This window comes from Acipenser ruthenus, chromosome 3 (genome assembly GCF_902713425.1).
Source record: "Acipenser ruthenus chromosome 3, fAciRut3.2 maternal haplotype, whole genome shotgun sequence".
NCBI classification, from domain to species: domain Eukaryota; kingdom Metazoa; phylum Chordata; class Actinopteri; order Acipenseriformes; family Acipenseridae; genus Acipenser; species Acipenser ruthenus.
The window spans coordinates 89926811-89942476 of NC_081191.1; the positions used below are offsets into that span (position 1 = coordinate 89926811).

General features: G+C 36.4%; 1 long non-coding RNA gene across 2 annotated transcripts; it reads right to left on the reverse strand.

Annotated features, from left to right (window-relative positions):
* Positions 1-321: 321 nt before the first annotated feature.
* Positions 322-13280, reverse strand: LOC117435497 (uncharacterized). 2 transcript variants are annotated; one of them, XR_004549183.2, is made up of 5 exons: positions 12993-13280; positions 11517-11690; positions 1943-1982; positions 1514-1697; positions 322-964 (listed from the first exon to the last, which is right to left on the reverse strand). It is a non-coding gene; the product is annotated as an uncharacterized LOC117435497 (long non-coding RNA). The 2 variants fall into 2 exon arrangements; XR_009321376.1 differs by lacking the exon at positions 1943-1982.
* Positions 13281-15666: the final 2386 nt, after the last annotated feature.

Consider the following 15666-nt stretch of genomic DNA (forward strand, 5'->3'; position numbering starts at 1 on the left):
AAATAACTAACAAATTAAATTCATTGGGACCAGTGCCAGCGCTAGGATTTACTGGGCCCTGGTGCAAGACTGTGAAGTAGACCCCCGCACCCCAAGAAAACCTTTTGAAAATAAATACATCGGCAGCAAAATCTGAATCTTCAACAAAACATATTCTAACAAGGCAGTAATCAATCAAGCAACAGTATATCCAAACATTTTAATAAATCAATTATGTAGCAAGATGAATCAATTTGATTAATAACTCGATTTAGTTAATATTGAAACATATTAATATCTTCAAATTAGTCACAAATGTATTAATCATAGGCATCTATTGGATTTTTAAATTAATTTTATCAAGTACAAAAGTTAGTATGAAAACACATATACTCCAAGCTCGTTACAACTCATAAGCGAAAACATAATTTTATGAACACGCTTAACAAATTAATATCCCAAAAGCATGTTAATTTAAGAATAATGCAGAAAACTTTTGTTTGCGTCTATGTATATTTGGGTTGTGTAAAGGAAAAAAGTACAGTACATATAGTAGGCTACACAAGTAAATACTTTTTGGCTTATTTCAGCTGTCTATGCGCTACATTGATCGTGGACGGCAGCCCACACATACTCGTTGACGAGGGGGAGGGGGGCGGCGTTAGGGGTTTGCGGGATCTCTTCAGGTGGGGGGATGTATATGACTGACGTGTATTTCGTGCACATCTCGTTGACGACTACTAAAGCCATCATTTAATTTTTTATTTTATTTTTTAATTCACTGACAACGGCCCAAAATCCATCGACCAGTCCACTTCAGATCGTCCAGATGGCCAGTCCGGGCCTGGCTGTTAAGAGTACATTTTTTTGTTTTATTTTCACTTGTTCTCCGTCTTCCTGCTCTGGCTCTGGAACCATCTTTTTACGATCGCCTCAATTTCCTCATCCGTTATTCTAGACGTCAGGCTGTTCCTCCTAACAGCACCTATGGTAATGCAAAAATAGAATAAATATAAAAAATATATATAAAGTAACAAAATTCACCTCAGGGCAGTGTTGGGGAAGCTAATTTGAAAGAGTAAATAGTTACGCCCCCCCCCCCCCCCCCCCCAATAATGACTTGCTAAACTGGAAAATATTTAACTACATTTAAAGCTACTTGCTTGCTACTTGCAAAGCTACTTTTACGTTCTTATAAAAGTATTAAACAACAGAGGATATCAACTGTTAATCACAGTATTTTCTCAATAGTCTGTTGTGCAGTATTTAATAACATTTAGTAGGGAAACTCTTGTTGATGCCATATAAAAATAACAATTCAAAATGGGAAACAAATTATTTAGCTTTGAAAAGAAAAATGTCCTTGCCAGTGCTGGAGAGGAAGTTCACAGACTAACAGTCACCTTCTTGAGCATTGGCAATGATTGCTTTTAAAATGGATTTCTAACTGGATTAAAAAAAACTGTACTTAATTATTTTGTTTATACCCGTAGCTGTATAAGACTGAATGCATTATCATGGGAGCTCTTGTTACCTTACTAAAAAAAAATTAAAAACACTTAGCAAAAACGACATCCTTTAATGTTTTTCAAAGCTCTCTTTCCATTTACACCAGTCCAGTTCATTTGTTGAGCCAGGGTGTTGTTGATGGTCTTGCTGAGCAATCTCCAGACAGTTTCCTTCACATTTGTTCCCCCAATCATCCCAAGATAAGAAATCTATAAAATTAGGTGTGACAAGAGAGAACCGTAATAGTTAATAGTTAGGCAAACTGTGAGCCTTTAGACTTCACTGTAGTCTGTGTGAGACGTAAGTGAAACAAAACAGTTAAGTGTTTTTATTGTGATAACTTTTACTACTGACATTCTAAAGGTAGTTATACATAGATGCACTTTCATTCAATCAAAAAAAAAAAAAAAAAACTAAAAACGAAACTTCAAAACTACTATGCAGTGACACTTACTTTTGTGTGATAGACGATCTTGTCTGATACAAAAGACAATCTGAGGGGCAAAATACAGATTTTCTGTCAATCATGAATCATGATCGATACAAAATATTGGTCGTATATAGAAGACAAAGGGCACAGAGGCTTATCGTACTTTAAACAGAAAACCTTAAACCTTACACGGAGCGAGAGAGAAAAAAAGAAAGAAACGCATAAGGACACACAACATTGATCCAAAATCATTTTTTTCCATTATTTTTTAATTATTATTATTTCTTAACCATTCAATCACAAAAACAACGAAACTAAATAACCGAAATCGACAGTGAGACTTTTGTGACGGAAGACAATAAGACAATCTGAGGGGCAAAATATAGATATTTTCTGTCAGTCTGATCAACATCCTATAAAGGGTGCACATCTATTTTAGCAAAGTTACCAGGTTTTATAAGAATCAAAACCTGTGTAAACCCGCACTACTGCTTTAACTGAATTATTATTCCGTTATATGTTAAAATTACAACATGCGGTGCATACAATATTTTCTCTTATCTCCCTACACAAATACATAATAATATTACAGTTCACAGTATAGGTTAAAAATAAAATTCAAAGAGACTTCATTCGATCCTCGATAAGCGACAAGTGACAAGTTACCAAGTTATTAGACGGTTAAAGCAAGAGATTTTTCTCGTGGGTGAGGCGCGAAGCGCTAGTAAGTGAGGTCAAATAACAATAACATATATCTCGTGAATGTTTTGAGTAATTTTACTTTATTTTATTTATTCATATTCATATATATATATATATATATGAATATATATTGCGTTTATGGCTTTTATGCTCTATGATACTGCATTTTGCATATAACGGATTTCATGCAATTTTGGTGCATTTCCTTCCTTCTTAAAAGGCAATAGAGTGAGATCATACATAGAAAAGCGACATGCTTTCTGCCCATATACATTTTCCCACCCTGAAAAGCAAGTTTGATTGGTTTAACTAAATATAACTTGTGCTTACTATAGCCAACCAAATGAACGCATAGAACAGGCATGTGGTGTTTTGTTTTCCCTTTTTTTTTCCCTAGTTGGGTAATCATCCGCAGCAAATGTATTTGTTGGTTATGTGAGCAAAGTTTTTTGTTGATAAACAATTGGAATTTAAGTAAGAAGTTGAAAAGTGTCACTGCAAAATGCAAAATGAAAATATAGTGTTTCTACAGTTATTAAGTAATTTATTTCCAAAAGGTTTCAATTATTTGATCTTGAGTCAGTTCGGTCAGGATCTGGTCGGATACACTGGGCTGATTCTGGCGAGCGGCATCGGGCCAGAATCCCTGAGCCAGCACAGAGACAGAATTACTGCATCTTATTCTGAAAATAAAAAAAAAGTATTCTCAATTCAAATACCTTTTAATATGCGTACTAGAATAAAAAAAAACAATATCACAAAATATTCTCTTCTCCAGATAGTGCTGAGAGTATGTGTGCTGATTACACGACAGTACCGACAATGACGCAGTGCTGGCCCGATTACTGATCGCCAACACCGATGAAGAGCCGACAGCGCCGATGAAATGCCAAGTCTGGCCCGATGCTGCTGGCTATCTGGGAAGTCTCAGAACAATTTGGTGTTTTCCGTTCTGATAAGTTGCTTCACCATTCAGTTAAATAATTTTGTGCATGTCTTGAATGTTGCTCCTGCACACGTATTCATAGTTGCTGCTGCATTTTTTATCGTGTGTAGGGGTGCTGTGTTAATTTAGTTTGACAGGTATTTTATTAACGTCTGATTCACGTTTTTTTTACAACTTTTTGTAGTAAGAGAAACAGCAGTGTTTGTTTACATGCCATTTTGTAGTGATGCGGTGCACTCATGGAAATCAGAATACAAAACAACGTAATGATATGACGACGGTTCTGGAAAAATTTAATAAACCAATCAGTGTGCGTCAAGACACTCTCGCGGTGACAAGTCACATTTGAAAAGATTGAATAAACCGTTTGAATTTGAGTTTGATGATGCGTTATCAAGATACAAAAGTACTGTATCCATTGTGAACGAATCGCTAGTAATGTCAAATAGGTGTTCTTTTAAAGGGTACATAAGGACCTTTTTATTTTATTGTTTTACATGTTCCCATGTGTTGCTACAACTGTTTAAGTAAGGTGTGTGTATTGTTTTAATTATTATTATTATTATTATTATTTTACATCTTGACCACTTTTTTCACTTTTAAATTACAGTGCTCTCTGGCTGTTTCTATTATAGCTCCAAGATGGCCTCATGTATTCTCAGAACTACATTTCCCATCATCCTCTTGCTCACTGGTAAATCCGTCTCAGTTACATATGTGAGCAGGAGGAAGATGGGAAATGTAGTTCGAGTGGTCCATGCAGGTCCATGTGAAGCCATCTTGGAGGCAGTGGAATGCAGTGGTCAAAATGTACAAAAACAAAAAATTGTAAGCAATACACACACCTTACCTAGACAGTTGTAGCAACACATGGGAACATATAACACAATAAAATAAAAGGTCATTATATACCCTTTAAGCAAAGTTCCTGTTCCTTTAGGTGGAGCATTTACAAAGGGAAAAATCAGTTTCACCAAGGGTGTTCTCTTAGGCAAAATGTTCTCTTAGGAGGTGTTCCTATACACAGAGACTACTGTATTTGTAATTGTACCTTTGTATGTTCAAATGATGCAGGTCAGAGTATGTTATAAATACACACATATTTATTAGCACCAATCCCTGTTATTAAGTTGTTTTTTTAACTGATTTATGAGTAGGTTAGGTATAAGATAATGAATACATGCTAAGCTTTTAAGAACCTGCCAGCCCTGTTTAAGTAGTACTTCAACATGTACATCAGGTTATACAGTACATGTTACTTTATACATAATTATCACAGTTGTAAATAGTGAGAGAAGCACAGCCAATGTACAAAAAGGCTTTGGCCTTTTAATACTGCTATACTCTGTATATAGTATTGTAACACGGGGCAGCAGTGTGGAGTAGTGGTTAGGGCTCTGGACTCTTGACCGGAGGGTTGTGGGTTCAATCCCCAGTGGGGGACACTGCTGTTGTACCCTTGAGCAAGGTACTTTACCTAGATTGCTCCAGTAAAAACCCAACTGTATAAATGGGTAATTGTATGTAAAAAAAATGTGATATCTGTATAATGTGAAATAATGTATAATGTGATATCTTGTAACAATTGTAAGTCGCCCTGGATAAGGGCGTCTGCTAAGAAATAAATAAATAAATAACATGAGTGTTTTAGATGTGTGGTATCCTCTGAGGAGAGATTGGAGAGACACAGAGGTTGGCATGGACACGGTACTCAGGTGTGCATATTTATTTACAAACAAAAACAACCACGTGCCAATAGCAGTGATGGCAAACCAAAACACGGGGTAAAACACAGCTAATAAAACAAAAGCTGGCCAAAACACCTGCTGAGCGCTGCTCCCACTATAAGGGAGGTCCTGCTTCAGGAACCTTCTCCCTGACACACAATCAGTTAGATTGGGGTGGGATTAAAATCCCCTAAACTAATCCCTATTCTTAAATACCAAGGATCCTGGTATATACACTGGGATCTTCAGTTGTGCTCACGGTCCTGGTTAGACACACTGTGGTCCTTTTTAAAGTATGTCGCCAGGGTTAATTGATAATCAGCTGCTCAATAACACCTGGCCACTCTTTATTTAAAAGGATGCTAACCCTATAGAATTAACTAATGTTGCTTCATAATGTCGAATGAAACCTGCTGAATAATGTACGTTAACAAATTGAATTACACACCGCTTCGTAGTTTTCCATATACTTAAGTGTAGCTACCAGTAACTTAAATGCAGTAGGCTGTGCATGTTATGAGAAGCTCATCTTTTAATGGTGAACCATGTTTAATCTGAATGAATCTCCAGGCATGAAATTAATCCAAAAATCTTTAGATATGTGTTAAATACTGAGGTCTAAAACTATTGCATCCATTGGCTCTTTCCTATTCTTCAAAATTAAATATATTGCTTAAATTGTCAGATTTTTTTTAAAAGTTCTGGTTAATAGCAAATTTACTTTTGCATAGTAGCTTCGAGCATAACTGATCCCAAAGGAGCAAACAATTTGAGCCAAGCCACAAAGCCTGATTTTTACCTTTCTGCAGAGATTGAGAAGAGGTCCAGAAGTTTATCGAGGTCAAAGGCTTATCAAGGGATTCTTGTTCTTTTGCTGATTAGATTGTGGAAGCTTAAATATCAAGAAAAGGTTGATTGTTGAGGTTTCAGTTTAAGAGGTAGTGGAGTATAATTGCAATGCATGGTCTTTGAAAGTCTGGTTCATTGACCTGGGGGTCATACACTACTTCCTCTCTGTCAATCCCAATAGCACTGATAGAGGCCAAAAACCCACTGCTTTAGTTTAGTACAAGAAGCTTGCTACCACATTATCGGTGGTAATATAACTTTTGCCATGTGGTAGGAAGGAATTCTGATCTAGCCAAGGCCAATGGCCCTTGAGGATGGACATATGTTTTGCCCTTTGTCAAGTAAACAGAAACATAAGTTTTCATAGTTCTGTTTAAATGTAAAAGTAGTAAAGACAGCTAACATAAAAATGTAACATCCTTAGAAGAAACAAATATGGACTCTTAATGCTCTCCAATACACTTTATGATGTAAAACTATGTGCGATAATGTGATTTTAGTTTTTGACAAATGTTTTGACCAGAAGTCTTTTATTTTTTTATTTAAATCTAGAAAAAAAATAATATTGCACGATGCCACACAAACAGTTTAGTCAGTAGTTTTGTCACTAGAAGTATTATTTTATTTATATGATTTTGTTTGAACCAAAATATTATTTATTGTCTTTTGTTTTTACAGATGTATTTTGTGGTCTATGAAATTGATTTAAACAGTGGCAAATCTAAATGCTGCAATGAGAGAACTGACATTTTAGAGCCTTTCTTTGAATGAAAATCAAACCTCTAACTGCATTTCTGACTGTAAAAATATGTAAAATGCCAGAGAGGTCCTGTTTAAAGGATGGTGGTTTACATCCGTCAATGTTAAAAACAATTGAATAGACCCCTTTGTCTTTCATTGAACTGCATTCCTTTCCTCCATATTTGGAACCATATGCCAGAAGTAGAGTACAGTGGCTCTACCAAGACTAGCTGGTCTGAAAACTTACAAATATTTCCATTGATCAAAAGTTAAATACCATGTAGCATTTCCAGAACTTTATTTTTATCTGCAGTGTAATTAAATCCCACATTCTTGAAGACCTGAAGGCTCTGCATTCTCCATTTACATTTTTCTATTATTTAAAATATTGTATTACCATTTTAATCCCTTATAAAACTATAAAGGCCTTATACCTTATGTAACTAAACTATAAAAGGGTTTTAAATTCAGCCGCTGGCAATCACTAAAGTATTAACACTTGATCCATGTTCTGTGAAATAAGCTTTAATTTGGAATTATTCTCTCATACACTCAGGCTATTATATAATGAACTGTAACTGAACAAAATACAAGTAACATAAAGTACAATGACTGAATCTTAAAGTGGTACAGAACACCCTACAAAGTTTACAAAAAACACATTACGTTATCTTTGCTGTAATGTGGAGGAAGGAAACGAGCAAGGTGACATCAGAATGATTTTATATACAAAAGAAAGGTCAGACACATAATCACAGGTACAGAAGAAGCTAGTTAGTTTGATCATGACAGATTCTATATTAAATCATACAGTCAGATTGTTACTGATTGGTAAACAAAGGCAACTGAGGGAGAACACGTTTTAATGCACTTTATGAGTACCTAAACACAAAAACCAGTATCTGCACATCCCTGAAATCAACATTCCTTGCCATCAATTGCTCACTCTACAAATTTACAGTAACTGCATCATTTGTGCTAATAAACTCTAGCTTAACTTCTAAAAGATGTGAGCACCATTTTAGCTGTTGGTGTTATTGCCACCATCCCTTCCAAAACAGACATCCACCACACTATTATTTTATTCCAACAGTTTTCTAACAAACATACAGGGCACAGTCCTGAAGTGATTGCGAGTACGGCAAAGCATAGGATTGAATGAAGCATGTTGTGAGAATCAATGTTCCTTAGCTAACTAAGGGCTAGAACTTTGTACTGTATTGTAATTATTTTGTTGGCCAACATTTCAACAGGGAAATCTGTAATTGTATGCCTTCAGCATTTAAATCCTTTTGATCCCAGGATAGCATGGAACATTTGGTGGAAGATTCTCTAAGAAGCACAGGCTATACAGCTTGACACTTATAAACCATATGGAGCTTAAAGTGATTACTGGTAAAGTAATGTACCTATGAGCAACTATTATTTTCAAATTAGAGCCAAGAGATATTTACACCAGCTCAGCTAGTGATTACTAGTGACCCAGGGGCCAAGTCTCTGGCTGCTTTGCATTTAATTACAGTATGTAAGATGTAATACCTCTTTTCCACTGTACAACCGAGCTATGCCAGGGATGTATCGAGCCCTCATGGTGCGGCTCAGAGGAGCCTGGGTTGTTTTTCCACTGCAGAGCCAAGTCGTGCTACTGACGTCACACGCAACGAAAGACAGTTGTTATTAATTATTGTTATTAATTAACTCAGTTTGCCAAAAGATGCGCAAACAAATGTGGTTAAAAATTTAATAGACCAACAGTACAGCTGTATCTTGTATCCTATATTTTGTAAATATATTTAGGAATGTCTTTATAATCCACAAATGTTACTGATAGTATCGACTTTCTAAAGTTCAATTAGTTCTGTTGAAGGGGAAAAAAGGTTTTAAAAATATGATTTGCCAAAGATAGTTGTTGTTTTTTTTTTCTAGTTGTTTTTTGTTTGGGTGCTTAAAAAAATATATATATCTGTGCGAGCGCAACGAGAGCCGTAGTTGTATGTATGGTGCAGCTGTACAGTATTTGTTTGACTATATTTTTGTAAATAAGTTTAGAATTGTTTTGTTTTCATTTTTTTCTTTATATTAATATAATAAAGGTCAAGGATGAAAAATTTTGAATTTTGTGTTTTTGAGTGTGTGAGTTAAGTGTACCCTAGCCGCGGTTTATGTCCATTTGCTTCAAATCGTCACAAATTCGGGCATAAACTTCCGCATTTCTTTTTTTTAAATGTTTGAATCACAAATTGTCTTTTTTTACTCCATTTTCTCACCAATTTGAAATGCCCAATTTATTTATTTATTTATTTATTTTTAAGCCTGGCTCACCGCTGCAACCACTGTACTGACTCGAGAGAGACAAAGATTTCCTTCGAAATGTGTGCTGTCAGTTGTCCACTTCTTTTCACTCTGCAGGCCCGACATGCAGCTACCTTCAGAGCTACAGCGTCAGAGAACAAAGCAGCTCTAGGCTGCTTTCAGGCAGGCCCACAGGCGCCCACCAGTCTACAGGGGTCGCTGGTGTGCGGTGAGCCGAGGACACCCTGGCCGACCTAAGCCCTCCCCACCCCGGACGGTGCTCGGCCAATTGTGCGCCACCCCCTGGGAACCCCTGTCCACGGCCGGTAGTGGAATAGCCTGGATGTGAACCAACTATAGGGTGCATCCTGCACTCCACGCGGAGTGCCTTTACTGGGTGTGCCACTCGGGAGCCCTAAACTTTCTCATTTCTGACGCATGACTCCAGATCTTCCTGAACACTTATATCTATCTACAGAGAAACTAGAGCCTGCACTTCCTCAGCATCCCAAGGTTGTACTTTTCTCTCATCACACTTGCTGCCCGCCATGTTTGTTGTTTTTCTGTTTGGAGCATACTGACTAATGCAATAATGACGAATATCATTAACCCCGCCCCTGGCTCGGCTTGGCTCGCAGCCGGATTCAGATGTCTTGTGAGGCCGGAGTTTCACGGTTTGGTTCTCGCTCGGCTCGACAAATAGCCTGTGGAGAACCACCCGTACCCGTACCGTACCGAGCCCTCACGGGTTGGATGTGCCAGTGGAGAAGGGGTATAAGATGTCACAGTACAAAAGTACCAATAATGTCATTTTTATAAGCCTGTGCCCAAATATACAACGGGTTGGATTGCAATATCTATTAACCAATGACCCAATAAATACCACATAAATAGCCCTGTTGCTCATTAATATCTTCTTGCATTAATTAAAAGAAATGTAACAGCTTATGTTAAACACATAACACACACACACACACACATAAAACATTGAAGTAAGACTTGAATGATGTAATTTCTAAATACTCATTATTTACTTGTTTGTTCTAAATTCGCCTGTTCACGCCCAGCCTGCACACTGTTACACATAATGCACACCTCCTGGAAACTGCCCCAACAAAACACACTGTAGTCTGTATTATATCAATGTTCCTGAAATTCTCCTAAAATATGTACTGTCAAAAAAGTGGATGTGATACTGTTGAGAATTACGGCTGACCTGCTCTAACACACATTAAGATATATTAAATTCATATTAAACCCTAACCCTTACATTAGTTAATCAAAAATAAGTCCAGCTTTTAAAGTGGCACAAATATGAGTGTACATGTATTACGAATTGGTGTGTACATCATAAAATGTCTAATACATGAATTCATAATGAAAAACGTTTCTTACATTTGAATTACTGAAGTTTATGGTATGTAAAGTGTTAGCAGCTGTGCTTTTAGACTTTTAATTTAATATTAAATGTATGATGATTTTTGTGTTTTCATTTTGTGTCTAGAGGATATGCATAGCAGGCTTGGAGTTAAAGGTAGGCTGCTGCCATTTAACAATATCAGTGGAAAACATTGATTAAGCATTTCAATGACATTAACAAAGATACACAAATATGATAAAGAAAAGGTTATTTCAAATTTGAATGACTATCGTGTTGAACCTTAGCCGCCTGCATGAAATGTCTTTTGGCTTTGATATCCAAATTCTGACTCTTTCTGGTGGGGCATTGTTTTATGACTTGAAAATCTGTAGTAGTTTTTGAGCATTTTGGCCCTGTAAAAATGTTAAGAGCGCGTACTGTTCTTGTACACTTCCTTTTTGGATGTAATGTTTGAGCACAATCATTTGTGAGCACTCATTGGTGTGAATTGCTGTTTCGAGCAAAACCCCTTCTAGTTTGAGAATTGATTTACCAAAATACCAGGCCTTGCCCAGCTAATTCTCAAAATGGCTCCAATTCCCAAATTCCTTTAAAAAAAAATGGCAGGACATCCCTGGTAACAAGATGTTGCACCTCAGTGTTACACCAATCTCTTCTAATAATGAATATAATGTATACAGTGGAATCACTTCGTTATGATGCCAGAGGGGCTGACTAAAAGGGCTGTGAACAGAACGGTCTTTAAGGTGAGCTGGTCTTAATATCGGCTGATCAAAACAAGGGAGTCTAGGGTTATAAATCAATCAAGTATGTTACATTACCTGAACCTGGAATGTTTTTAGACAGTTGCCTCACAAATGGAACATGCAGATGGAACAGGCACAGTAAATGTGTAAATAGGAAGTGATGTTATGCAGTATTGTAGGCAAATCATTATTGTGAAAACTCCATCATTCCTACCAACAGAGGTGAGTGGTGTTTGTAGCCATGGACTTCTTTTCAAACCCCAGGCCAGAGTGGGGTAGAAGAAAGACATGCTGACTCTGTTCCACATGACAATCCTCCCATGGCAAGCTGTCAGACATGAATGAAGGCTCTCTGGAGATTCCACAGACTGACACAAGCTCCAGGGAGCTGTATGGAAAGTATTTATGCAGACTATAAGTTTACATTAGACGCATTGATTATGCACTGGAGATCTGATAGGAAAGAGAAAAATTGATTCATAATACTATGATATTATTCTAACATCATGGAAGGCTCAACAGAGACCCTCTGTTAACCCAGGCTAACACAGAGTCTAAGAGTGGAACTGCTGTACAATAAATATACACACAGTATATAATCATTTTTTTTTATAATTCAAAGCAGAGTACTTTTTAATGTAAATATATATATATATATATATATATATATATATATATATATATATACACACACACACACACACACACACACACACACACACACACACACTCAGGCATCCTCTCATCGAATCATTCCACCGCTAGGTCCCTAACAGGACTTTATACTTTAAACTGTGATGACAACCAGAAAAATATGTTAATTTGTTAATTAGGCTCAATATACAATATATTATTGATTTAAAAAAAAGGATTCACCTTTACCAAAGAGGTTCAGTCATTCACAGTTTACCAAGTCAATCACTGCAGAATTTCTTCCCAGGAAAAAAAAGTGCACTGATTAGCTGCTATTTCAACCAATGGAATTGTCTTGTTAGTCGTGTCACACTAACATGATTCTTACATTTATAAGCCATTTTTAAGCACAATAACACAAACGGTATACAGTTTTACTGAAACATCCCACTTATCAGGTGTTTCATTGCACTGGGCTTCACACTGAACCTAAGGTTAGGGGTTTCACTGAATCCCATCTGCCTTTTAACATATGCTGTGCAGTGTAACGAATAAAGATTACCCTGTGATCTCTAAAGACACCTCCACATATACTAGTTGTTCTAGAGTAAGTTCTTAAAGGATCCTCAGCATAGTTTTCATCTTTGGCTTTGATCTTGCTCTGCAGTGGCTCCTGCCCTTAAATTCGGTCTCCTACATACAGTTGGAGGAATGGTTGCCTGTGTAACGCTATTCAATAAATGTATAGATCCAAAGACTCACTAGCTGACACTTTAATTATAATCTTCCAACGTTACATTTGAACCGTTTTCTTATTTGGTCATCAAATTATGCAAGTTAAATCCATGTTTGCTGTAACATGAAAATAAATATTATTCATGTTGCCTTGAATATGATAATTGCTTGTTTCACAGTCTAAAAATATGTATTTCAAAATATTTCACGATTAAATATAATATTTATTAAAGCAGAAAAAAATAGCATTGTCACATTCAAAATGTATCATTTTCTCTAGAGTTATTATACAACAAATGTTCCTAAATATTGAAATGCTTACCTGAAAAACAGTAAATGCTAAATTGCAAAAGCTCTTGTTCACAGCCTGCTTCTGAATGACTGATTCCAATGAGGTCAGATACACAAACAGTAACTGACTCTTTTTTTCTAATCCAATACCTTAAATCCACGGCACATGCCACATTGTGGCTATAAAAACGGGATGTTGTTGGAGACAACCATTTAACTTTCATGTTGTTATGACCAGTTGGTCTCCAGCAGCCTCTTGATCTGTGGGCCAGTTTAAGTCTGCCTCAGACTAATCATTTCAACACGGAAGCACGTTGCCTTCTCTCTTGCAGGATTACCACAAATCAACACCAACAACATTGCTGGGCAACCGATTCCACACATCCGTCTCTCTCTCTCTCTCTATGTGTGTGTAGCCAAACAGTCCAGTAAAAACAGCTGACCATTGTATAATAACTAAACAAAAAAGAGGTGTTTAACTAAAACAGTGAAACTGTTGAGCTCAGAGCAAACAAAAAGTAATGCTCTGAAATACAATTCCTTGTTAAGAGATACAGTGTTTGGATTGTTTATCTTCTTTTTAATAACTTAAAGTTTGATGTTTTAATTATCAAATGAAAAAAACGTATTGAATAGGTACTGGCCGATTTTGTATTACATATTATTTTTTCCCACTTGTTTTTTCAGAATTGGATATTCTTTACCTGATAGGGATCATGGATGTAATTTGTGGGATACAAATTAAATGTAATAGCTTGTCATCACCGACCCTATAGTTAATTCATGAAACAACCAATAATCAAAATTAATCTGAAAAAAAAACTATGAAGGTTCTCTTGAAGAAATTCTTATCCCCACTTCTTTTGTACTGGGTCTATAATATAGTCTATATTTACAGTTGTAAATCATAAATTACAGGCCATGCTACAGTTAGTAAGGGGGGTGAAGAGTGTCTAATCCAGTCAACCTGCTTAGAGTTAACAAATAGGCCCATAGGTAATTCTGGTCAGTAATCCAACCCCCACAACTACCACTTCACACATACAGACACACAAACACACCACTACTGAGAGCTCAGGATTATCTTTGAAACAAGGTGTGCGTGATAATGGCTGCGTTCATCCTCTCCAAAAAAAGAGATGTTTAAACTGAAGCCTGTCCTCTTGTGTACTGATATAGAACTTATCTAACTGGAGGATTAAATAAAGCATCTCATCTCTACAAAACAGGAAAACAAAACCTAAAGCATTACCATGCTACAGAATTATATTGTTAAATTAATTACGGTATCATAGCTTTTTGCACAGACACTTGATTTTACAGCAGTATTTCTGCTGTTCTGCTGTTCCACTTAGTTGAAATGTACTGAAATACATAACACTGTCCTTGAGAAATATATATATATATATATATATATATATATATATATATATATATATATATATATAAAATATATTCATTCATGTGATATTAGTTTAGAGGCCACTAGCATCTGGTAATGTAATTTTAGTTATTGCTTCCTCTTCTACGGCTGATTGTATCATAATTTTGCATGCCCCAAAACATGCAAAGTTTTATGACGTTTTTCCAAATACAATCATGGAACTATACAGTAGTAATTCACAGGGAAATACCAACAAGAACAAAACAGTCTGCTTGAAATACCAATATTTGGTTTGGTGGAGTTATTTAAAACCAGTATGACTCACCATATTTATAAACGTCACTGTTGAAACAGGATATGAGATAACGCGAACTGATACAAATTTACCATGTTCACCTTTTCTGGGTTGCTTATTTTGTTAGACAATTATTCCAACATCACCTACTCTAATGTCACGCAGAGCTTGGGCTTTGTGGAACTGTTACAGCTTCTAAATGGTTCTCTGGGACTCATTTCTTTTCTTCAGCCAGGGGGCATTGGAAAGGTGAATCCTCACAGAATATCCAGATCTTTAAGTAACTAGTCCCTAGGCACAGATTGTCAGACATGAGGACTATGGTAGTTAAACAATAGCTGAGATCTCAACTGGGGATTGTGCCCATTGTTTCATACTAGGAAACTTTCTTTTGAAGGGGATTTTTGTTTGGTGGTGTTGTTGTCATCCTCACGTTTTGGGGAGCTTTGAAGACTATATTAAACTCTGTGGTCCTCACCAAAGGCTTTAGGCAATGGGCATTATATTTAAATTATACTTCAGCTGAGCCTCGTTGAGTCTTTAAGTGGTCTTCAGTTTTTACATGTTGCTGCTCTTGAGAACCAAAGTAAACAGTCACACAAATCACTGGCTACACCCTGTGTTTCACATTGTATTTTGAAGTGCTGTGTACACCAAGTTAAAGAAGGACTTCATATTATGCACAGTATTTGATTTTAATTTAATTTCGATCTTCCAAGTGTAATCAACATCATTTTTGTGGATTTTGTGCTGGTTACAGCTGGACCACAGCGATGCGTACTGTCCAGGACTAATTGTAGTTATCGTGTCAAACTCAGTTTCCTTTACCCATTTTTCATAATTGTGGTATTATTGCTGATTTTGTCAGGGATGCATAAATTGAATGTGCTTTATAATAAATAATGCAGATCTATTTGATCACTACCAGAGTCAACCTGTAAGCAATTTGTGGAAGGAATTGAATGGGTAGTAAAAGATGTCTGGTTTACTGTGTAAATGTCCAGAGATTTACACTCCAGTAGTACA